General features: G+C 47.4%; 1 long non-coding RNA gene across 4 annotated transcripts; it reads right to left on the minus strand.

Annotated features, from left to right (window-relative positions):
- Positions 1 to 14,256: 14,256 nt before the first annotated feature.
- On the minus strand, positions 14,257 to 25,493 carry LOC145716124 (uncharacterized). 4 transcript variants are annotated; one of them, XR_014138535.1, is made up of 5 exons: positions 22,640 to 24,087; positions 22,175 to 22,315; positions 20,794 to 20,903; positions 19,359 to 20,245; positions 14,257 to 18,080 (listed from the first exon to the last, which is right to left on the minus strand). It is a non-coding gene; the product is annotated as an uncharacterized LOC145716124 (long non-coding RNA). The 4 variants fall into 4 exon arrangements; XR_014138534.1 differs by having other exon boundaries at positions 19,359 to 19,533; positions 20,158 to 20,903; positions 22,640 to 24,086; XR_014138536.1 differs by lacking the exon at positions 22,640 to 24,087 and adding an exon at positions 24,536 to 25,493 and having other exon boundaries at positions 19,359 to 20,903.

The following is a 25,493-nucleotide window of genomic DNA, read 5'->3' on the forward strand; positions in this document are numbered from 1 at the left end:
GCCCTCACTGTGTGCCAGGCCTTCTAAACAGCCCATGCTCTGTCTTGTCTTATAGAAGCCTCACAACCCTTTGAGGCAAATCCTTCTCTTCTCCCCATTGCTCAGATAAGGTAAATGAGGTTTAAGAAGGTTGAATGATATGCCCAAGGTCACATGGCTAGGAGGTGAAAGAGCCAGAGCAGGGGTACCCGGCTCTCTGTGACTTCAACCCCCCTGATCTTTGCGTTGTTCTGTAGACACACGTCTCATATGTATTGATGCAGAAAGGGGATAGGAAGGCTAGAAAAAACGATGCCCAAGTGGGAGCACTGATTGTCTCAGGGGTGGAGAAGTTCCTTATGGGCAACTAAATTTTTTTTGGATGTTTGTGCATTTTTAAAAATGTCAACATATCACTATGTAGGGGAGGTAAAAAAAAAAAACAAAAAAAACCCTTTACCCTCTTAGGTTCAGTGCTGGGGGCATGTAAATCAAACTGATAAAAAAAAGCCTAATAGGAGAAAAAGTTTATTTTGCATGACTATGAGGGCTTCACAGGAAAGAAGTGAAAAGCTGAAGAAGTTAGACTCGGGAACGCATTCATTATTTTGACAAAATGATGATCAATTGACAAAAGGTGATCAATCATGGAGAAATAACTAGACAAAGGAAGAGGGGTTGGGCTCCTACGGGAGGTCTCTTGTGGGAAGATAAGTATAGGAGGGAAACTAATAGAAATTAAGGGTTATTTAGTGAGGTCTGTAATGAGGGGTCAAGTTGATGCCTTTGCCATTGATAAGAGACATCACCAGTGATTAAGAGGTATCCTTCTCTTCCCTGTATGGGAGACAGGGACACCTTCACCAGTGAGAATTTATATTACCTTTGCAACAGGAAATGTATGCCCTGCTTTCCAATGGAAAAGTGGAGGGTGGAGGGTGAATTGCTTTCAGTTCAAAACAATCCTTATGCCAAGTGGTCTACTTTGGGGTGGCGTGCTCTGATCTCCCTTAACTGTATTTCAAATTTTTATTTAAATTGTAGTTGGTTAACATACAGTGCAATGTTGGCTTCAGGAGTAGAATTCCCTTAACTATATATTACATTTAAATCAGGATACATGTGGTTACATTTCTTGTTTTAAACATGTTAACTTTAAGGAAACAATCTAAGGAAGAGAGATCTGTGTGTTCAAATGTCCACCGTGGACTTGGACTACTGGATAGGAAACCAATGTGCCACCTCACATGTGACTAAGGGAAGACCCAAAAAGCCACTCAAATTGAGCAGTCATTGAAAACGACTGGCTGGGGGGCGTCTGGGTGGCTCAGTAGTGAAGCATCTGACTCTTGATTTCAGCTCAAGTCATGATCTCAGGGTCATGAGATTGAGCCCCACGTCGGGCTCCACACTCAGTGGGGAGTCTGCTGGTCCCTCTTCCTCTGCTCCTCTCCCCACTTGTGCTCTCTGTCTCTAAAATAAATAAATCTATAAAATCTTAAAACAAAAACAAAGGGCTGGCAGGGAGGTGGTAGAGCACCCCAGGGAGGTTCTGGGATGTGACAGGATGTGACACAAGGCAGAACCGAGTGAGGCCATGTGGAGAAACGGAGTCACATGGAGCAGGACCAGCGGGGCCCAGCTCAGGGCCCAGTGGCTTGTGGGGGGGCACAGAATGGGCTCCGGGCGGCCTCTCTCTGCTCTGGACTCCTGCCCATGTCTGTCTCCCCACCGGTGGTAGAACCTGGAGGAGCCTTAGTCAGTTCATTGTGAAAAGGACAGCAGAGAAAATCCAATGAAATGTTTCATGACCAAATGAAAAAGAGTAGAAAAGCGAAAGCATCGTCTTCCCCCCAGGGGTGAACCCGGTGTGGGGAACGGGCTGTGATAGCTGCGTGTGTGAAAAACAGGTGTCAAGGGCTTTGAAAACTCAGAAGCAGTAGTAAGCCCAGAGCACCGACCGCTGGGATTTACTGAGCACTTACTGTCTGCCGGGCGCTGAGCCGTGAGCACCCGCAGAGATGGCCGCACTGTCACACTCATTTGATGGTGACAAGAATCATAACCGTATCATCGTTCATAGTGGGCATGTGCTGTTTGGAGCGCCTCTCCCGCCTTGGCTCACTTCGAATCACCTCCCCCGGGGGATGAGGAAGCCGACAGCGAGGGGACGTCAACAGCCAGTTAGTCATGCGAGGGGGGGTGCCACGATTACCTACCGTCCAGGGTAAGAAGTCAGGCGGAGTAATGGCTCAAGGTCAAAGCTGCAACAGCGGCAACGTCCGTGCAATGAGCCAAGGCTTGGTCTGCCGGGTACACAGGGTAGACTCAGGAGCCTTTCCTGAGGAGCACTGTTTTGTGATGCTTGGCTGGGCATGGGGTTTCTCTTCATGTGGACCCCCGGTAGACGCTGCGGTGCGGAGAGCTTGCCATCTCTCTTGGCCAAGGCCAGGTCTTCAGGACAGCTTTGAAATTTAGTTACAAAGGAAAGGTTGCAACCAGCCAAGCAGGTAGCTTTCTGTGATGTCACTTCAAACGCTGCTGGCATTTTAAGATCTGGCAGCGGCTTGGGTTCCAAGTAAGGGACGCCCCCCTGCCCCCCCACCTCCCCGGCCTGGAGGTGGAGGTGGGGAGCAGAGGGGCACCTGAGGTGAATTTCTTGCTTGTGTCTCTGCAACAGCATGGGAGCTTTAGCGGGTGAAAGGTTTTGTTGCTTTTGCTTTGTGTTTTTAACCGAGACTTTTTCTCAGTCACCTTAGAACCAGGTAGGCCGCTAACGTAGAGTTCTGGAGTCCCGGGGGGCGGGGGGTGGGGTGGGGGTGGGTTTCAAGGGCAATTTTAATTTCCCGACTTTGTTGCTTTACCTGGTGGGCGAGGAAAATAGGTCTGTTTTGATAGTTGAAGATGTGGAAAGAGGCCTGTGATGCACTTTCTTCTGAAGTTAGGGACTAGAGGTGACTCAGATCCGCCTGTGACTGATCAAGGTAACTCCTTTTCCTCCTCAGGTCACCCAATCATCGGATGTGGTGAAGGGGCTGGGAGTCCGGGGACCAGTCCTCGGCCCCTTCCAACATCCAGTTACTTCCCTTCTCGTTCCGCCAAGGATATGAGGCAGCAGTGGATAAAAGGGAACAGGATAAAAAATTAGAAAAATCTGCATGATAGGAAAATAAGGATAGAATATAAGATGAATTTGAGGGGAAGGTTGTCCACGTGATGCATGATGCCAAAGGGTCTGTCCATGTGATAGGTGGTGAAGCCCTGGTTTGTTTCTGAGTTACCTGGTGGCCAAAGCAAAGAGCTAAACCCAGGGGCCTGAAGATACTCTCTTCTGTCTTGAGAGACATTCTTGTCACCAATATGAGTGATCAACAGCAAGTTTCTTGGGGCTTTTTCTTATGAAATCCCTCAATGCCTACAAGTTGCTCCAAAGCACAATTCAGTGAAAGCAATTCTTTAGGGACCAAAGCAAATTAATTCCTGTGGAAGAGGCCTTACTTACGGTCCCAGCAAAGATTTACATGTTAGAGGATTGGGTCTTTCTAAGCCTGGTTTCTAGCGTCAGAGACACTGTGTAAAGTTGGGATTCTTTCTTAAAGATTTATTTATTTATTTGAGAGGGTGGCAGAAGGGCAGAGGGAGAGAGAGAGAATCGCAAGCAGACTCCCCGCTGAGTGTGGAGCCCAGCATGGGATTAGATCTCATGACTCTGAGATCATGACCTGAGCCAAAATCAAGAGTTGGACGCCCAACCAACTGAGCCACCCCGGTGCTCCCGAAGCTGGGATTCCTTTTTTTTTGTAAGATTTATTTATTTATTTGACAGAGAGAGACAGTGATAGAGGGAACACAAGCAGGGGGAGTGGGAGAGGGAGAAGCAGGCTTCCCGCCGAGCAGGGAGCCCGATGAAGCTGGGATTCTTGACGAGGGTTTTTCGTAAGTGCTCCAGGAACTGCCCAGGCCTCAGAAATAAAGTGATGTGTGCTTAGAACAGTGTCTAGAGCGTAGTAGGTGCTCAGTTCGGTTGTATTGTGGTTGCCGTTGGGTCAGTGCCATTTCGCCCAGTGGAAGGCCACTCTCGTGCTTGCTACACAACATCAAAAGCTCTTGGCAAAGGAGAGGCCTGTTTCGGGGCATCTGCAGCTGTTGCTAGTAGGGGATCGTTGGGAGATATGCTGCAGAGCAAACACAGAACTCAAGGCACCCTAGTGCTTGCATTTTTGAGGCTTGAGGAAAGATGCGGGGAAGAAGGGCAGGACTGAGGGTGGTGTGTCGGTGACTGGGTGGGTGGCAGGGGACCACATCGCCCCCGCACCGCTCCCAGGGATGCTAGCCTGGTTGAAGACAGAGCTGCCTTCCTAAGTGTTTATGGCCCAAGATGGCATTGGAAGTCACTTTCCAGCCACCCTCCAGATCAGGAAGCAAGCCTGGCAGGGATCTGGGGCCTTCACAGTATTATTTGACAGAGGAACACTATTTTTAGCTGTGCCATTTACTCTGAATTGCACTGAGCACTTCATGTTCTTGAAAAATCGGCTGCCACCTCAAGAAATCAGGGATTGCTGCAGCTGGAGGCATCTCAACGTTCACGTGACGCCCTCCACGTCCTCCTCTTACAAAGGAGGAGACTGAGGACATGATGGGAATAGTGAATTAACAGTAGATATGACAGCTAGCTGGGAGGCTGACTCCCCACCCGGCTCACTTACTGATAATGTTAATTACCGAGTGAAATATTGCAAACAACCTCAGTGTGCATCAATAGGGGATTAGTTAAATAAATAATGGTCCATCCACCCACAAGGTGTGTGGGTGGAAATACTATAATGCAGACCATTAAAAAAGAATGAGGTCGATTGACTTTTGATATGGAAGGATGTCCATGACATATTAATGAAGGAAAGAAGCAATTTGCAAAACAGCATTTGTGTGTGTGTGTGTGTGTAATATCTATCTATCTATCTATCTATCTATCTATCTATCTATCTATCTATCCATTTATCATCTGTCTGTGTCGTTATTGTACAACAAAATGTTAGAGGTGAGTCTCTCCAGGTGGTAGGATTTTAGATTATTTAAATTTTCTTCTATACAGCAGAAGAGCAGCATTTAGCCTATTTTCTTTCAATGAGTATGGATTTGTTATAATAAAAGTGTATTAATTTTGGGGCGTCTGGGTGGCTCAGTCGTTAAGCATCTGCCTTCGGCTCAGGTCACGATCCCAGGGTCCTGGGATCGAGCCCCGCATCAGGCTCCCTGCTCGGCGGGAAGCCTGCTTCTCCCTCTCCCACTCCCCCTGCTTGTGTTCCCTCTCTCGCTGTCTCTCTGTCAAATAAATAAATAAATAAAATCTTAAAAAAAAAAAAAAGAAAGAAAGAAAAAGTTAAAAAAAAAGTGTATTAATTTTGAAAACCGGTAATGGCTCATTTAAAATAGGTTTTAAAAACCATCAAAGAAATAAGTATTCATAATGGAAAACCTTTTTTTTTTTTTTTAGATAGAAAGAAAAAAGAATTCCATCCAGCCTGGCCATCATTGTTTGCTGGAATTTATAAAAAGTCACTTCTGAAAATGGCCTAAAATTCTATCCGATCCACATTCCAGAATTGACTGAATGGTTTTCCTAGATGCCGGGCACCTATTTTTAGTTTTCCCTTGTGCTACAGATGCTAAAGGACATGCTTGTGCATAGATGTTCATCCACACTGTGTTCTTAGCAGTTCCTAAACGTGGGTCTCCTGATCAGCATTGCGAATCTCAGCAAATATTTTCCAATTGCTTTAAAAAGCGGTCTATCAATTTACATTCCAACGTGGTGACTGTCTTTTCAAAATATTTGCTAAATGAATCTGTCATCTTGAAGCTGTTCGAGGTATGTCAGGCGGAAAATCGGGAGGCTGGTGCAGAGCTCCGGGGTGCCGTGGGCATCACCTACGGTTGGCTTCATGACCTCTCACATCTCTTCCAGTTCAAGCCGACAGGCATCCAAAAGGCGTAAAGGGAGGATTGGCACAAAAGCATCCTGAAATATTGGATGGAAAGACCAAATATCATAACTTAGAGGTTAAAGGCCATTTTCCCCAAATCCAAATGGTATTGATGTGTGTGTCATGGGCTGGAGGGTGGATTTAAGTAATTTTCAGGTTCACCTAAAGGATAGACTGATGAGAATTACCAGGACATTTTTGAAAAATGGGAGTAGTAAGGGGCGCCTGGGTGGCTCAGTCGTTGGGCGTCTGCCTTCAGCTCGGGTCATGATCCCAGGGTCCTGGGATCGAGCCCCACATGGGGCTCCTTGCTCAGCGGGAAGCCTGCTTCTCCTTTTCCCACTCCCCCTGCTTGTGTTCCCTCTCTCGCTGTGTCTCTCTCTGTCAAATAAATAAATAAAAAATCTTAAAAAAAAAAAAGAAAAATGGGAGTGGTAAAAGAAAGCTTGCCTTTCCAGCTATTAAAATTCTAGTGTTTTATCGGGCGCCTGGGTGGCTCAGATGGTTAAGCGTCTGCCTTCGGCTCAGGTCATGATCCCAGGGTCCTGGGATCGAGTCCCACATCGGGCTCCCGGCTCAGCGGGGAGCCTGCTTCTCCCTCTGACCCTCTCCCCTCTCATGCTGTTTCCCTCTCGCTCGCTCTCTAAAAAATAAATAAAATCTTAAAAAAAAAAAATTCTAGTGTTTTATGAAAACAGAAGTAGAGGCTTATACAGACCTGTGTTTATCTGATGGAAGGATGAAGAAAAGACATACTAAACACCCAATAATGAAAATAAAAACACAAAAGGAAAATGGAAGTAGATTTTAAAGTTCTGTAAGGAAATAAGCATCACGAGCAAAAATGTAAGCTACTGGATACCTAAGCACATACCTGCAACATATAATGGGAAGGCAAACTGGTGCAGCCCCTGTGGAGACCAGTATGGAGTTCCTCAAAAAATTAAAGATAGAAGTACCCTATGGCCCAGCAATCCCACTTTTGGGTATACATCCAGAGAAAATGAAAATACTATACATTGTAAGACACTTGCACTCCCATGTTCATTGCAGGATTATTTATAATAGCCAAGATGTGGAAACAATCTAAGTGTCATCAGTGGATAAACAGACACAGAAATGGTGGTGTATATATATGTGTGTGTGTGTGTGTGTGTATACACACAGTGGCATATTATTATATATATGCAGTGGCATTATATTTTATATATTATATATATTATATATATACAGTGGTATATTATTACAGTGGCATTATATTATATCATATTATATATATGTGCATATATATACAGTGGAATTATATTATATATTATATAATATAATGCCAATAATATATAATATATATTATTATAATATATATATAATATATTATATTATATATATACAGTGGCATATTATTATATATATGCAGTGGCATTATATTTTATATATTATATATATTATATATATTATATATATACAGTGGTATATTATTACAGTGGCATTATATTATATTATATATATGTGCATATATATACAGTGGAATTATATTATATATTATATAATATAATGCCAATAATATATAATATATATTATAATAATATATATAATATATTATATTATATATATACAGTGGCATATTATTATATATATGCAGTGGCATTATATATATGCAGTGGTATATTATTCAGCCACAAAAAAGAATGAAATCTGGCCATTTGTGACAACATGGATGGACCTTGAGGGCATTATGCTAAGTGAAATGAGTCAGGCAGAAAAAGACAAAAACTGTATGATCTCCCTTATAAGCGGAATCTTAAAAAAGAAAGGAGAAAAAACTAAGACCATAAATACAGAGAACAGGTTGGCCGTTGCCAAAAGAGGGGGTGGGGTAGGGTGAGGGTGGGGGTGGGGTGAAACCGGCAAAGAGAATCAAAAAAAGAAAAATAGTAGGTGGAGGCATTCTGTACAACAGTCTTAAACTTTCTTTTTTTTTTTAAGATTTTATTTATTTATTTATTTGACAGAGAGAGACACCGTGAAGAGGGAACACAAGCAGGGGGAGTGGGAGAGGGAGAAGCAGGCTTCCCACCGAGCAGGGAGCCCGATGCGGGGCTCGATCCCAGGACCCTGGGATCATGACCTGAGCCGAAGGCAGACGCTTAACGACTGAGCCACCCAGGCACCCCAGTCTTATACTTTCACAGATGAAGAACTTTCGACTGAAATAGAATTGCTCCATATAGTCTCAGCCAATCAATATTTAAAAATATTGATGTAGAGCTAATTATGTGTCAGATATTGTACTAGAAAGTGGTGTGCAATGATAACAAAAAATCGTTATACACTGTATGGAAGTTAATAATATAGGTACCTGGGTGGCTCAGTCGGTTGAGTGTCAGACTCTTGGTTTTGGCTTGGGTCCTGATCTCGGTGTCGTAGGATCGAGCCCCATGCCAGGCTCCACACTCAACGGGGAGTCTGCTTGAGATTCTCTCCTTCTCCCTCTGTCCCTCCCCATGCTCTCTCTCAAAATAAATAAATAAATCTTTCTAAAAAGTAATCTTGCAGCCATGTTTTCCTACTGTTTACAATGTATCCTGGTGATGCATGAGGCTATTAATGGGGAAAGCCTTATGAAGAGCCCACAGGAACTTGATTCTGGCAACTGTCAATCTATTTCAAAATAAAAAGGGTAATGTAAACAAAGTATACAGCCAAAAAGCATCATGAGCAAAAATTTAAGGCATTTGATAACTAAGAGCACATATTTGCAGCATGGAGGAAAAAGGATGAACATCCCTAGGATTTTTTCATTCCCTTAAGATTTATTGAGTGCTGTGATGTTTAAGGCACTGTTATAAATGCTGGGTATTCACAAATATATTATATAGTTTTATATTTCCATAAGAAAAAGATAAGACCTTAATGGAAAAACCAGTGAACATGATAGCAATTTGCAAATGAAAGGATAGGCCTGGCAGCAAGTGTATTTAAAAACCCCTACCTCTCTAATAATCATGAACATGCAAGTTAAGTCAACCATGAAGGGGGCAGCTTGGGTGGCTTAGTCGGTTAAGCGTCTGCCTTTGGCTCAGGTCATGATCCCAGAGTCCTGGGATCGAGCCCCATATCAGGCTCCCTGCTCAGCTGGGAGTCTGCTTCTCCTTTTCCCTTTGCCTGTCCCCCCAGCTTGTGCTCTCGCTCTCAAATAAATAAATAAATAAATAAAATCTTTACAAAAAAAGGGGAAAGAGTCTCATCCAAAGTGTTCAACATTTGAATAATAGTTGAATAAATTAAGGTGTGCTTATACATGGACTCCTAAGTGGACATTAAAAACCTTGTTTTCTAGGGAATTTTAATGATATATTATTAGGTGAAAAAACGTAGGATGTAAAATCCTATGCATTTTTAAATTATATGTGTTTAAAAGGACAGTGTTCCTATACGTGTAAGTATGGAAAGGGCTGAACAGAAGTGGCAATTTTGGCAAAATGCACAGCAGCTTGTTGACTTTGAGGAAGACCTCTTATTTCTATTTTAAAACCAAAATTTTATTTTTGAATTTTTGCTAGGAGGAAGTAATGCTTTTGTAAATGAGGAGCTATGTTAGGAAGTTAACAAAATCCAATCAGCATCATGAAACACACACGGCCGTCTAGCAAAACACACAGGAGGGAATTCTAACAAGTTGATGATTAGGATTTTGAGCCATACTTTTATTCTTTTGTATATTTTCTGATTTTCTACAAAATAAGTGTAGCTCTCATGGCCAGGAAGTAAACCACAGCCTAAAACGTCCAGGTGACCCCCGCCCCACCCGCCGAGTCATTTTTGCACCATCGGGGTGTTCAAAATCTCGGGAAACAGTATAAGCTTGTTTTAAACCAATGTTAGTTACATTTCCAATCTGTTTTCTTCAACCTCTAGATACTGTTTCACGTGAAAGACCTCTAAATTTGAAGCAATGTGTCCAATTGTTAATCTGAAAAAAAAAGTGCAATAAATAATTGCCATTTCATGTGAATTTCTAGACTTTCTGGAAACTCTGTTGCACTGGAGGATGAAGAAAACCATTGTGCACGGTGTTGAAATTTTAACGTGCTGTTTAAAAATGAGTTTAGCTGGTGGAAATATAAACATGGTACAACGGCTTTGGAAAACGGTTTGACCATGTCTTGTACAGTTAAACATGCATCTTGTACCATAAACATGGTAATTCCACTTGTAGGTATTCACCTGAGAGAAATGAAAGCATATGTCCAGACACAGCTTATACACGAATTGTTCACGGCAGCAATGCTCATAAAAGCTCCAAACTGGAAACTTCCCAGATACCCATCCACAGGGACAAACTGTGGTATAGCCATGTATCATCACAGCAATAAGAAAGCACAAACAATGATAATACAACTGCAGGATGAACCTCAGAACAGGGCACCGGGGAAGGAAGGCAGAGCAGGAGTGCATACTGCCCAATTCTATTTTTGTAGAAGTCTGGAAAGGACAAAGTCAGCTAGAGTGCCAGAAAGCCCGTCCGTGGTTGCCTGGGGCTGGGATGGGGGGAGCGTGACGGGTCGGAGCAGGAGGGAACTTTCTGGGGGTGATGGAGATGTTCTCTGTCTTGATTGTGGTGGTGGTGACACGGATAGACACGGTTGTGAAAATTTGTTCAACTGTCCACTTAAAATGGATGCACTTTGTTGTATGTAAATTATGCCTCTGCAAAGTTGATTTTTTTAAAAAAAGATTTTATTTATTTTAGAGAGAGAGAGCAAGGAGGGGCAGAGGGTGAGGGAGAGGGAGAAAGAATCCAAAGCAGACTCCGCACGGAGCTCAGAGCCCGATGCAGGGCTCGGTCCCACAACCATGAGATCATGACCCAACCCGAAACCAAGTGTCCAAGAGTCGGACACTTAACCGACTGAGCCACCCAGGTGCCCCTGATTTTTTTTTTTAAGTCCCAGTGCAAGGCTTGAACTCACCCCCTGGATATCAAGATCTGAGCTGAGATTGAGAGTCAGACGCTTCACTGACTGAGCCACCCAGGCGCCCCAGTTGATTTTTTTTTTTTAAGTGAGTGTTTTCTATGCAGAGTCAACTGCATAATTAAGAATTACGAAGCTGGTAGCAGAGCATTAAATCGTGCACGGTCTTTCTGAGTGTGGGGCCCTGCACAGGTCCTACACCCATGATGCTGACCCTGCTTCTGTTTCCTGACTTTTCAGATACTCTCGTGTGTGTGTGTGTGTGTGTGAGATACCACTTTACATAAATGGGGTCTCACTACAAATGCTGTTTTTAAATTTATTTTTTCCCTCAAAAATACGCTGAGGTCTTCTCCCTAAACCAGCAAATCCAGCTGTACATCGTTCTCCAGAGAACATTCCACAGTGGGCTGTGTGCTGTAAATGAGTAAGCAGTCTCCTTTTGATAGCGTTTAGGATGTTTTCTGTTTTTCACCGGTACCAGCACCCACCCCCACTGTACGGGGCTCTGTGCACAGAAATTTCTAGGCCCTTTCCCAGCAGCCTGGGCCCCTCCCCGCCAAGGCACCATCTCTGATGTGCCTAAAGATTATTTGCCTTTCACATTTCCTTTCCCGCTTTCTTTTTCTCTTGAGCTTTAAATAGAGTGGGTAGGTCTCTATAATTAACTTTAGCTCAGAGGCTTCTGCCACCGCTCCCCCTCCAGGGGACCCTGGCACCTGACCGCTTGCACCCGGATTCTGCCTGTCACTCCAGAGGCCGCGAGGGAGGGCCACAAGGCTAGACGTTGTGCAACTGGGGCCACTCAGGGTCAAGCAGCCCGTGGCCCTGTGAGTAGGGTCATCACTAACCGTGCCCTAGGAAGTGCACCGAGCCTCAGGATTTCCAGAATCTACCATGAGAGGATAGCCTAGTATCCTCACAGGGGAGGGACCCTGCCACATTTCAAAAGAAGGAAAGTGTCAACTTACATTTTTACCATATACAGCCTGATGTTGGCTTTCCACGCCCAGAACAGTCTCTCGGGCCTCCCGCTGCTGGCTTCGGAGTGGGCCAAGGTTCACTGCTGTGTGCAGTGTGAGGGACTTGGAGCTGCCCTCTGTCAGTTAGGCAAACATTTATTTGGCACATGCCATGTGTCAGGCCACGTAGCACCGTTTACAAGTGTCAGGGTTGTTGGAAGAGCATGGTGGCCTCTGACTAGCTCTCCGGCCTCAGGAACGTCACCTGGCGCCCTCAGCTTCCACTTTCGCTACACAATGCGACCTTGGCACTAGACGATCTTTCATGGTCTTTAGGGTTTCTTCCAGGCCCCAGATGTGAGGGTCCGGTCTCTCCCCCTCCAGACAGGAGTCCCTTTTCTTGGCTTGGAAGGACTGCGGTGTGTTCTCTCTGAAAGAGTCTGCTCTGGGCTTCCCAGAGGACCGGCAAATCACTCCTCTGCTAACAGAGGAGAGGCCCCGGCAGGAGGCGGGCCTCCGGGGGGCGAGGGCAGCTGCCCAGCCAAGTCCGCTGCTTTCTCTTGGCTGGACGGGCCGATCCAGATCCAGTGTCGGTGAGGGCCTTGCGCGCCTGAGAAGGCTCCCCGGGGAAGAGCACTGTAGCCCATCGGTAGTTGAGCTGCGGGGAGGGAATGTGCTAGTCCTGCACCGCGAGGACAGTCTGGTCAACTGCCTTTCACCCAGGGCGACCGGGTCCTCTGAAGAGGGGATGGGGGTGTTGGGAGAGGCAGCTAGGGGTGGGGGGCCGGAGCAGAGTCAGGAAGTGAAAATGACAAAAAGCAGGTGAGAGGTGGGTGAATGTCAAAGTGATCAGGTCACCCAGTGTCTGCTAAGTGGCATTCCTCAAAGTTCGGATTCTACCTTGAGACAGGAAGGCAGAGGCCCCGTCCTTCCTGACAATTGCATTCAAAGGAATGGCTCTCCAGTCCTTGAGACACCCCTGGGTGGAAGGAGATGCATGTACAGCTCAGAGGGACAGAGAAAAGATTTACAATTTTAAGTTTTTTTTTTTTTTTTTTCAATAAATGCTCCGTGGAAAGGGAGCCAGCCTCGGGTATTTTCTGGAACAAATGGTAAATTCTTCTGGCCACCTCGAGCTTTTGCAGACGGGAGCTCAAGGAGGATGGGTTACCCCAGGGATGTGGCCATAGGCTGCTAGGAGCTTGGTCAATCCCCTAGTGCAGAGGCTTGGACTGGGAAGTTCATGCCGAGGGTTTCTGCAGCTCTCGGCTCGTCTGCCTTTCTTCATCTTTGCCCCAGGCTGCTGGTCTTCAGATGGGAAGGGGCCCCGGGGGTCCTCGGGGACTCTATTTCCAGTTAGAAATGGAAATCCACTTTGTACTCCTCCCAGACCACGTCCTTTTGTGCTCTTTCATAATTTTCCCTTTTCCCCTTACTAAAACTGTACAGGCCTAACCCACCCCCTTAGAAACTACTGGGGCACCCACAAAGGGATGATTTGAAGTGTCGGCCCTGGTGACAAGGAATTAAATGACTCCAAGAGAACAAATCATTTTGCAAGTGGGATGGGTTCTGGTTTTTAATCTTCAACAGAATCTTGAATCAAGAAGTAATTTGATGCTAGATTACTTTGTGGAGTTTAGCCTCTAAAGTGGACACAGTTGAAAAAATTAAGTGGCATCACTATAAAAAAAGTCCCTTCCAGTGTCACTGGCCAGCCTGCGCATCCATAAAAATGAAAAACAGGATGCTTGTACCTATCTTGTTTTAGCAACAAATAATATCCATCCACAGATACATTAACTAAATGAGGGGGGAGAGATCCTAACACCTGATTCAGAGAGAGATACATTTCCAAAAAAATGTAGCCTTTTGTAGCTAATAATCATTTATCAAAATTATAACACCCATGTTCCTTCTATTTGTGCGCTAAGAATAATTGTAATGACAATTGTGGTCGAGGGGGGAAATTTTACCAGAACCTTCTGACCACAGGAAATGGTAAAGTTTTAATATTTTAATGTAGATATATTTTTGTTTCAAAACACAATAGGATGAAAGTAGGAAAATATATGAGGATAACATTATATGGAAGGAGTAGAATAAGTGTTCGAGGAGGAAAAGGGATGATGCGGTAATACTAACCGGTAAAGAAGAGCTTCCTCATATACAATTGACTTGCACAACACGGGTTTGGACTGAGCGCATCCACTTACATACGGATTTTTTCCTATCCATATACGTACAGTACTGTAAATGTATTTTCTCTTTCTTATGATTTTCTTAGTAATATTTTCTTTTTTCTAGCTTACTTGATTGCAAAAATACAGTATATAATACATGTAACACATAAAATATGTGTTGATTGGCTGTTTATGTTATTGGTCAACAGTAGGCTACTGGTAGTTAAATTTGGGGGGAGTCCAAAGTCAAATGAGGATTTTTGACTGCGAGTGGGCAGGGAGGGGAGGTTGGCACCCCTAACCCCCATGTTGCTCAAGGGTCAACTGTATTTTTAAATGGTCGTACACTGTGCAGGAGGCAATTTTTTTTTAAGATTTTATTTTTAAGTAATCCCTACACCCAATGTGTGGCTTGAACCTACAACCCAAGATCAAGCCTGAGCCAGCCACGCGCCTCAGGGGAGGCAAATTTTTACCTCCACTCTCTTAGGTTTCTGGGTGTGCCTGACAAACTGACATAAAATGGATTAGTTAGTAGGAGAAAAGCACCACATTTACGAAAGTGTTACATGCCCGGGAGCCCTTGTGAAGCCCCAAAGACATGGTGAAACCTGAGTGCTTCTAGAGCAGGTTGAGCAAAGGGGGGCGATTGTGGGGAAGAAACTAAACCATAGGAGAGGCTAAAGGGAGATAAGAATGATTATAGCAAAGTCTGTGTGTACAGAATTTTCTCCGTCTCAACTTCTGGTCCTTGATGATAAGAATGCTACTTTGCTTCTGGTATGTTAAGGAAGACATTTTTCATATGGGGATTTCATCTCCTGCTTTTAAGAAAAGGAAAGAAGGTCAGAGTGTTTTTCCTGTATTTGCTGTTTTCCAAGTGTCTTTCACTCAACATAATCCTTACGCCAGAGTGGTGTATCTTGGGGTGGCATATTTTGCCACCCCTCCAATACCCCTGTTCCTGGCAGCACTGTTCACCAGGGGAAAATTTAGAAGCAACCCTTTGACAGATGTGAGTGGATAAGCAAAATGTGGCGTATACTTCCATATGATTCAGCCTCAAAGGCTGAGTACAAAGGAAGGAATTTCTGACACCTGCTGCATGGATGGACCTGGAGGACATTATGCTAAGGGAAATGAGCCAGTCACAAGAAATTAAATCCTGTATCTTCTACTCGTGTGAGGTACTTAGAGGGGTCGAGATCGTAGAGACAGAGAGTTGAACGGGGACTGCCAGGGGCTGGGGTGGGGGGGAGGGGAGTGCGTGTTTAATGGGGACAGAATTTCAGTTTTACAAGAAGAAACAGGCTATGGTTATGGATGGTGGCATGTACGAATGAATATCTCTACGGTATAGAGGTAAAAATTTGCCTCCCCAGGGGCGTGTATGAATGTATGAATGTATTTAATGCACCGAACTGTACACTTAAACATGGTTAAGATGGTAAATTTTGTGTTGTATGTATTTTGCCACAATAAAAATATTTGGAAGGAGAAAGGATGATGGTGGGTATCAAAGTTCTATTCCACTAGGTTCATTTAAAAGCATGACGGTAACAGTGTTCTTTTAAAATGTCGGTATTTAAAATAGGACACTGAGTAAGAAATGCGAATCACATCCTGCTTCATCAGACTCTTGATGCAACATTTTAGAAAACAAGCAAAGAAGGTACGAGGGCGTCCAATGTAGCTTTCTTGAAACCCTTCCCTAAACCAGGGGCAAGCCAACTCTCATCCTTGGGCCATCAGGCCCGGGGCTTGGTCGCAGGTGGCCTGCAAATTAAGGATGGTTTTTACATTTTTAAATAAAATAAGTACAGGGAAGAGTATTTTGTGACACATAAAAAATGGTGTGAAATTCAAATTTCCGTGCCCATAAACAGAGTCTGACTGGAGCACGGCCAACCTCATTCATTTACGTCTTGTCTCTGGCTGTTTTCCCAGCACTCTGGAAGAACCAAGTGGTTGTGACACGCACCGTATGGCCAGCAAAGCCTGGAGTATTCGCTATCTGGCCCTTCACGGAAGATGTATGCCTACCACAGACCAAGGAAAACCGCCTCGCGGCTCTGGCTTTGCTCCTCACCGTGGACAAACCATTCCACCTCTTCTGGTCTGAAAAAATGTGCCGCTAGGACAAAGTGGTGTTTGAGTTCTCTTCCAACTCTAAAAATCTGGCAAGTCTGGGAAAGCAGTTCATACTCGGGTACTAATGGCCAATACCTCCCAGGAGTACTCACCTTTAAAAATGACCCCAGTGGGGGTGCCTGGGTGGCTCAGTTGGTTGAGCGCCCAACTCTTGATTTTGGCTCAGGTCATGATCTCGGGGTCCTGGGATGGAGCCCCAGGTCGGGCTCCACGCTCAGCACGGAGTCTGCTTGTCCCTCTCCCTCTGCCCCTCCCCATCCCCCCGCACTCTCTCTCTCTCTCAAATAAATAAAATCTTAAAAATAAATAAATAAATACAAGTAAAAATGACCTCTGAAGAGGTAACTCCTTAACCCAAAGGGGTGGAGTGCTAACGGCAGGATTCCGGGCACTGGCTGTGGGTTGGCGGCCACGGTTTTGGTGAAGGGGGCTCTTCCCAGCGTCACTCAGTCTCAGCGTTTGTGGTGAGCAAAGGTTTGAACAAACCGTCCCATGACAAACATCCACCAGCTTCCCTAAAGGCCACTCCCGGTTCACTCCCAGCCCACAGACTTCCCGTGGCCGCCTCAGGGAAGGCCGGGCACAGAACAGACCTGAAACAGGGCTGAGCTCAAGCAGGACCGGGCGGGTGCTTCTCACCCCCACCGTCTCTGTCTATGGAGAGCCCCCCTTTCGTGTGAGGCTTGCAGGGAGTGCAGATGCGCCACGTGACTTACAGGCAGACCAGGGACAGGCCCTGCTGCCTCGGGCCCCCTGCAAGGACCCTGTGCAATGCCCCACGCACTCCAGGGGGCTATGCCCTGGGGTCTCAGACAGATGGAAGCCCAAGAAACAGAAGGAAGGGGTCTCCCTCGGACTTGCCCCAGTGTCCCCAGCCGGGGTACCAGCACGCTCTGCTTCCCCATGGGTCCAACATGGCCCAGCCAGCTTTCGTGCAGGGACAGGCCTTGAGCAGTGGGGCGGGGGTGACAAACCCAGTGCCCACACGGTCCTCGCCTGGGTGACCAGCAGCCCTGTCCCATCTCAAAAGGTCTCCTCTCTGGCCACCAAGCTGGCCTCAATAAGCACATCTGTGGGTCAAATTTGGGCTCCAGGCTGCAACACTGAGGCATTTGAGAGGGCAAAGCCTGAAGTCTGGACCCCGGGGGCCAGGATGAGCCTCCACTCTGGCGCTGCCCGTGTGGCCCGTGGGCCTGTCACTTGAGGTCCCCAGAGCATCAATTTCCTCATCTCCCAGGTGGGATCCTCGTTCCCCACCTCGCAGGCATCCTCATGAATGTCCCTCCTTTTGTGACTCAGAAACTGGCAGTGTCTCCTGATGACAAGAGAAATGAAGTTGGGGCCAGTCATCTGGTGGGTTGGAGGTGCGGCCCACCGCTCCATTTCTGGATGCTTCTGGAAGGGCGGGCGGGACTTACCCGGGTGACTGCCTCATCTTGGCCTTTTAGGCACTGCCTCGCGGGCCCTCCACCCACCCGAGGAAGCTTCTCAGACGGAGATGCTTAGATCCCACTGATCGCGACCCTGGGGAGGGGGCGGCGGCTCAGATGGCTCTGATGTTGTTGCCTCGAATGACTGTTTTCCGGTTTTTGCGTGGGCGTTTTCCCCTTACAGGAAGATTAGAGATGGGTCCACCACGTCTTCCCCGCCGCGGGCGCTGTGACCGTGGCCGTGATCGTGACCCACGGATCTGGGTTTGAACCCCGCCCGCGGCCAGGTCTGTGTTGTTCTGTCTGTACAAAGGAGAGATAGGAGCGGTGGCTGCGGCGGAGGGCTGTCCGGATCCCTCAGGCACCTCAGGTGCCCGGTGCAGAGCAAACCGCAAGCCTCTGGAGGAAGAGCAGGCTGCAAATGGAATGAAAGCAAACCGAATGAGCGGGGGGGAACATTCGTTCTAAACCCCAGCTGTGCAAGAATTCTTTCTCTCTGCTTTTGGAGAGCATTCCGGTCCCCACCACCATGCCCCAAAGGCTTGTTCTCTAATTCTGTTTCATCTTTTCATCTTGCTTAATTAAGAAGTAATATACCCAGGGACTTTGTTGTTCAGAGGCGGTGCTCACGATTCATGCCAGGCTCTGTGCCTGCATGAGAGGGTCTTCTAGCCGCCCCCCCCCCCCCAGGTGGGGCCTGGGCTCCTACAGCATGGGGCTCAGTGACAACAAAGAACAACCCTGGGGTGGGTCTGGGACCTTCAGAAAATCGGGCGTGTCCCACGGAGGGCGGCATGATGGGGGGTGGGGAGGTGCCAAGGGAGTAGGAGAGGAGCAAGGCTGAGCCCTTTCATTGTTTTACATTGGAGCAGAAATGAGGGATGACAGTGACAACCATTGACAACTTAAAAAAACCCTTTTGGGGACACAGATGTTCAGGTTGCAGCTCTATCTATTTATAGAAACACTCATCAAAGGAACCAGCAAGCCTGCTTCTCAAATGGAGAGACAATTAACCAGAGACCTTCCGATGCTGGGTAAAAGCCGTAGAATCTGTTTCTCGGAGGGCTCGTGTGCCCATTGCGCCTGACTCAGTCCAGTCAGGGCCTCTTCGTCCCATCCTTTCCCAGCGACAGGGAGAAATCGTGACATGGGTTGGCAAGGGGGACCTCAGGGCCAATTGCAAGGGTTTTCCTGAGAGCTTTGCAGAGCCAGGGGCCAGATGGTTTCTACTTTGCCTTAACTACACCGGATTACTGACATGGATGCTTCTTACTGCAACTGAACCCTTTCCAGTTCCCATTCATTTGATAGAATGGTATCAAATCCATCGTATCAAAATAAGGGCACAAGCAAACCCCTGGGAGGTGGCTGGCAGGCAGTAGGAGCTCCAGTTCTCATCCATCCACTGATATGAGTGATTCAGGTGCAGCACCAAGGAGATGTTTAGACGTGTCTGTGTGTGAGGAGCCAAGTGCACGCATCTGAGAGGTACTCGGACAATAGTTGAGGACTGCTCCCCTCTCTTTTCCTCCTTCCATCAGTCCCTCCCTCCTATTCTCCTTCCCCGCTTCTCTCCCTCTATCTCTCCCTCCTTCCCTTTCTCAAACATTTACTGACCATCTACTATATGCCAGACTCTGCCCTGGGTGCTGTGGATACAGCAGTAAGCAAATTAGGCAAAAATCCCCACCTGCATGAGTTGAGGCTCCATCCAGCTCTCTTTTTTCCATGGTCCTCTATTTGTGATCTAGAAGTCTTGTCGTGCCGGGCAGGAGCCAAGATCTTTCGTTTAACGTTCAATGAGTATTTATTGGCAATGGAAGCAACTGGAGAGTCAGCACCACGTCCTACTCATCTTTACATCCCTAGACATGAGCGGAGAGTATGGCTCATAGCAGACACTTGTAAACATATTCATTATATTGTTTTTCCTTGAGGACATTCAGCTAGACATTGGTGTGAAGGGGGTTGAGGAGAGAAAACAAACAACAAAAAAATGCTCAGGCTTCACCCTTGAGGAACGTATAGTCTTAATGGAGAAAATATGAAAAATCTAAGAAAGGAAAGTAACATAGAATCAGACAATTAAGGAAATGGGTAGCGGATGTGGGAGCCAGCTTCCCACTGCTGGTGGGAGGAGAAGGTCCGGATGACCCGATGGTACTGGACTAGAGCTGGGGGCATCCGTATGAGCTCATGTTTATCTGCACACGCAGACAGGTGACTGTGTTGGAAGCGTTCATGGACTTTTTGACACACACACACACACACACAGTTGAGTGCCTATACATGCATTTCTTGCTCTGTCAGCTGAGTGGACATAGAAACAGCCATGCCCTATTTCCGAGGTGGGGATTGCACACAGAGACTCCGTTCCAGAGAGTATGGCGTAGAAAGAGGGAAAGAAGGACTGTCGGGTGAGGAAATGTAACAGGTACCACCGCGGCCAGCTCCCCATCGTCAGGGTTAAGTCCTGTTCATAGACGTACCATCGATTGCGTCGGGTGAGAAGGCCGTGTCACCTCTGGTCTTCCTCCCGCAGACCCGCGCAACCCCAGTCTAAGGTCAAGACAAACACTGGACAAATCGCAAACGAGGGTCATTTTACAACATACCTAAATGGTACTTATCAAAACTGTCATTGTTATTAAAAAAAAAAAAGTCTGAGAAACTGTGATGGCCAAGAGGAATCTAAGGAGACTCGTAATAATGTGGCATCCTGGGTGGGACGCTGGGACAGAAAAGGACATTAGGTAGAGGTTAAAGAAATCCGAAGAGCGTATGGATGTTAGTTCATAATAATGTATCAACACCAGCTCATTAATCGTGATCAATACGCCATTCTAATGTAAGGTGTTAGTAACAGGGGGCAACGGTGTGGGGTGTAGAACTCTGTACTGTCTATGCAATTTTTTCTGTAAATCTAAACTATTTTAAAACAAAAAGTTCCTTCTTAAAAATGAGATATGTCATAAGAAAAGTGGGGCGAAAGTCTCCCTTGCCATCCGAGCAGGGAGGAGCATGGGTGCAGGGTAACAGGGGAATCAAAACAAGACACTAAAGACTGAGTCGGTTCAGGCTGTTCTGTCTTCCTGGGTGTGATGGGCTGTGGGGGTGGTTCTCACCTTGTTTCTCACACACTGGTGATCTCTTTTCTTCCCCAGCTCTGTGTGCCAGCTCCCTGGGCACCTTCTACCCCCCTTCCCCTGGGGTCGCCATCTTTGGATTCTAGGGACTTCAGAAACACTGGATTCAGAGAAGTGAGCTCCACTGGGACCCCTTTCCATCCTAGTACCACCCCTAACTGTCTCTGGTCAGGATCCTGTCCTCTCTCTGTGCCAGGGCTCTGCAACGAGCTGGCACTGAGGGTGCCCATTAAACTGTCACGAAATGAATGTCCCTGAGCTCACTGCCATAGGACAGGACTCTATCATCAGATCACATAGTGAGAAAGCGACGCCCTTGTTGGCCCTGTGCCAACCTTTCTCTGACAGCAAGGAGAGCACCTCAGGCCAGAGCGAGGGCGTCTGAACACCCTCCCTCCCTTGCCCATCCCCACACATAACCAAGAACGGGCGGGTCTTAGGCTCACACTCAGCCGACTAATGTGTCTATAGCAAGAGCAGTGGTTGCTTTGAGAGAATTACCTTCAATTTGTAGCAAGTGATACTGGTTTTCCCCTTAGAACAACAATATCATGTTTCCTTTAAACATGTGCCTGCTCCCTGGGCTCCCTTTATATATGTTTTAAATTTTAAAACAATCTCAGGCTTAGAGGAAAGTTGCAAGAATGATATAAAGAATCCCTGGATACCCCTCATTTCTGGTATCCCCCAGGGTTACTATTTTACTACTTTATCACCCCCTTCCCGCTACCCAACCCCCTCCCCCAAGCAGAGATTGTTTGTTTCTGAACCGTTTAAAAGTAGGTTGTCACTTTACTCATAAATCCTTCAATACTTTCGTGTGCATTTCCTAAAAGCTAAAATATTTTCATACGTAACTATAGTTCATGTATCAAAATCAGGGAGTTAACACTGATAGAGCTTTACTATCTAATCTGCAGACCTTATTTGCATTTCCCCATCCGCCCCAGTAACATCCTTTGTAGCAAAAGGCAATCCCAGATCACACCTCGAATTCCGCTGCCAGATCTCCTTAGCTCCTTTGGTCTGAAATAGTTCCTGGATCTTTGTAGTTTGGAATATTAGCATTTTTGAAAAGCACGTGCCAGATGTTTTGTAAAATGGCTAAATACTTCTCTTACAGTACACCTAAGTTAAAAAAATATATGAATCTATCTATAGAAAAACTGCAAAGCATACCTAGGATATATCGTAGGTTTATTCCAGACCACTGCCATAAAGTGAGTATTGAAATATGCAATTCATTGGAAGTTCAATGAACCTTTTGGTTTCCTAGTGTATGTAAAAGTTATGTTTACGCTATACCATAGTCAATTAAGCGTGCCACAGCATTATGTCTTAAAAAAAAAAGTGTAAATACCTTAATTTAAAATATCACCCCAAGATGCTGACCATCATCTGAGCTTTCAGTGGGTCATCATTGCTGCTGGTGGAGGGTCTTGCCTCGATGTTGGTGGCCGCTGATTGGTCAGGATAGTGGTCGCTGAAAGCTGGGGTGCCTCTGGCAAGTTTTTAAAATGAGACAACAATGAAGTTTGCTGCACTGATTGACCCTTCCTCACTAGAACACCTCCGGGCCACCATGGGCTTGTCAATTGTCCGAATTTCAATGTTGTGGTGTCTCAGGGGATAGGGAGGCCCTAGGAGAGGGAGAGAGATGGGAAGTGGCTGGTCCGTGGAGCAGTCAGAACACAGAGAACACGTTATGGATGAGGTTCCCCGTCTTACGTGGGTGCCCCAAAACAATTCCCATGGTCACATCAGAGGTCACTGATCATAGATCACCATAGCAACGATCCCAGTAATGAAATATTGTGAGCATTACCAACACGAGGCGCAGAGATACCAAGGGAGGAAATGCTGTTGGCCAAGTGGCGCCAAGGGACTTGCTTGATGCAGGGTCGCCATGAGGCTTCAATTTGTAAGAAACGCAGGATCTCAAACCCAGCATATAAGAAGGAAAAATAAAGGAGTTTTTTTCTGCTTAAAAATATATAGTTATTTGATTTCTAGCTACATTAAAAATAAAGTATGGTTTCAAACTGGAAAAAAAAAAAAAGAAACGCAGGATCTACAAAGCACGATAAAGCGAAGCGCAATACAATGAGATATGCCCGGATTCAGTAACCAAAGAACAAATGGTCCGCCAAAAAAGCGAAACCATGAAGGCACGCGGAAAACTGAGGTTTGAGAAATGTTGGTTTACATCAACTTCATTCCGCCCCTGGCTCCTCATCCCACTGGGTTAGAGACTGTGGATCAAGCGATGAGACAGAAGCTATTCTAGACCGCGGGGCAGAAATCAGCCTCGGGGGGCAGGGCCTGGGGGGGGCGCTGGGCTCCCTCCTGGGGGCTGGTCAGCTGCTGGGAGGAAGGCATGCTTTGATGTGGGCAGATCTCAGCTGCATGGGTCGCTGAACAAACAGCCCATAATGTTGAGAATGGAGAAGAAAGCCCAACAAAGCAGCCGGAAGACTTGAATATGGGTAGGACAGATGAGTTTTCTGGAACCAGAGGGAAGGTAGCTCAGGATTTTTACTGGGCGGCTTCAGAATCAAGGCTGCTGTATCACCCCACACTCTGGAGTGTTCCCTAGCAGCCAGAGGAACAGGATGGCCTGGCTACCTCGGGTCCCGCACTAATCCCCGAGGAGGGTGGCCTGGGGACAGAAGGTCATGATGGCCTTGCACAATCCGAGACCCTGCAGGGGCCTTCTCCAGGGATAGGCTGTTCTTGCCAGAGGGGGAGTGTGGGTATGAGCCCTGGGGGGTCCTGCGGGTTCCCAGAAAGGGGGAGGCTTGAGGGTGAGAGCAGGAAGGGGCCACGGGTTTGGGGGAGAAGAGAGAGGCTGTCATGGACGTGTGACAAAGGGTATCACTGTGTCTCAGTCTCTCAGAAGGGTTGGGGGCTGCTGACTCCAGTTACGTTAGCATCTCTTCCTCAGATGAGAGTAGCCCCCACCTGCCTTCACGCCAGGCCCGGGTGTCTGCGTGAGGCCCACGGGAGGGGTGGCTGCGCCTCAAAGGGGAGGCTTTGGAGGGAAGTAGGACCCCTGCTCATGTATTCCAGAGGGACAGGGGAGTGTGGCTCACAGACCCGTGGGGGGAATGTGTTTGTGAGTGCAGATGTGGATCATTTTTCTCTCCTTGCTGTGAGAGACTGGAGGGGGACGAGGTGGGCCCTGCTCAGTGGTTGGGGGGGGGCGGAAGACCCCATAGGCAAAGGGGGTTGCTCAGGGAGGATGACTGCTCCTCTCTCCTTCTGCACTTGGGGGGGGGACGGGTGGGTGGGAGGAGCCAGGAAGGGGCCCCCTGGGGTCCCGTTGGTGGGGGGCAATCCCACCCTAACAGAGGATGCTTCACCATCCGCCCTGGGCCTCTATCTCGTCCCATCTCATTCTCCAGCCTTCTACTTGTCCATCTTCTTCCCTTTTCTCCTTCCTGCCGACGTGCGGGAGCCATTACTGACCCCTCCATCCGGGTCCTAGCTGGGTGGCCTTGAACAAGTTCCACGACTTCTCTGGGCTTCCCTTTTCTTCCCTGGAAGGAGATGGGAGTATCTTGCTGCCCTGAGAGCCCTTGAGGTTTAAGTGACGCCGCACAGGTAAGGGACTCAGGGCAGTGCCCAGCTCAGGGGGAGGGGTAGGGAGGGGGATGGAGGCTTCATCTGGTCTTGCTGTCTCTCCCACTGTCTGCACACCATCATGCTGCCTCCCGCTTACCTTCCTCCCTGTCTCATCACGCACCCTCTCTCTCCTCCCTGTCTCTGTCGCACTCTTCTTTATCTTCCTCTGCTGCTATTTCGGTCCTTCCTCAATGATGGTGGTGAGGAGTGAGCCTCTTTTCATGTCAGGATGCCAGAACCGCGTCAAACTGGTAAACAGCTGAAGGATGTGGTGGGAGATGAACTTTCCACTGAGGCTACTTTGAACTCATCCCTTCTTCGATGGGTCTCCCCAGTTCCTCCCCGTTTTGGAGACTCCATCCCATCTTTACAAACCCAGAACCGGGGTCTGGGGCCAAGGCCAAGGGCGGCCCACGCCGAGCAGCCACGCGGGGCTCTGGCCACCTCCGGCCACCTCCGGGATGGTGGGGAGGGTCTCAGGGAGGGGTAGAAGTGGAAACCGCAGATGGGCCAGCTGGCAGGGATGGGGACCTGAGCCGGACTTGGCAGATGTGGCTTGGAGGTGAGGTTTCCAGTGGGAAAGGTCGAGTACCCACAGGTGATGCCCGGCCGGGGCAGGGAAACCCAAGCCCATGCTCCCAGAAGGGGCCTCAGAGCCCCCTGCTGCAGCCCAGGTTGCAGACTGGAGATGGGCCCCTGGGAGGAGAATCGTGCCCAAGCCTCCTCCCGGCCTCCTCCCTTGGGCTCTCCCAGATGTCTGGAGGATGCCAATGAGTTGTGAGGCCTGAAGCATAAAGGGTATGGTGCTCCCGGCTGGGCGTTCAGATCAGTAAGCACAGACATGAGCCTTTAGCATGGCCTTCCCACCTCAGGAGGCCACGTGGAGTGGTGGCCAGGGCCTGGCCACACTGTGAGCAGCTGCCAGCCCTGGCAGAAAACTCTGAGTCTTCCCGAGCCTGGATTTCCTTAGCCGTGAGGTGGAGCTAATGCTCCATTTTGTGTCAGTACCTGGAATATTCCCAGAACAGCTCCTGACGCATAGTAAGTTCTGGGGA

Source organism: Leptonychotes weddellii, chromosome 11, assembly GCF_054177405.1.
Source record: "Leptonychotes weddellii isolate Sample4059 chromosome 11, ASM5417740v2, whole genome shotgun sequence".
NCBI lineage: Eukaryota > Metazoa > Chordata > Mammalia > Carnivora > Phocidae > Leptonychotes > Leptonychotes weddellii.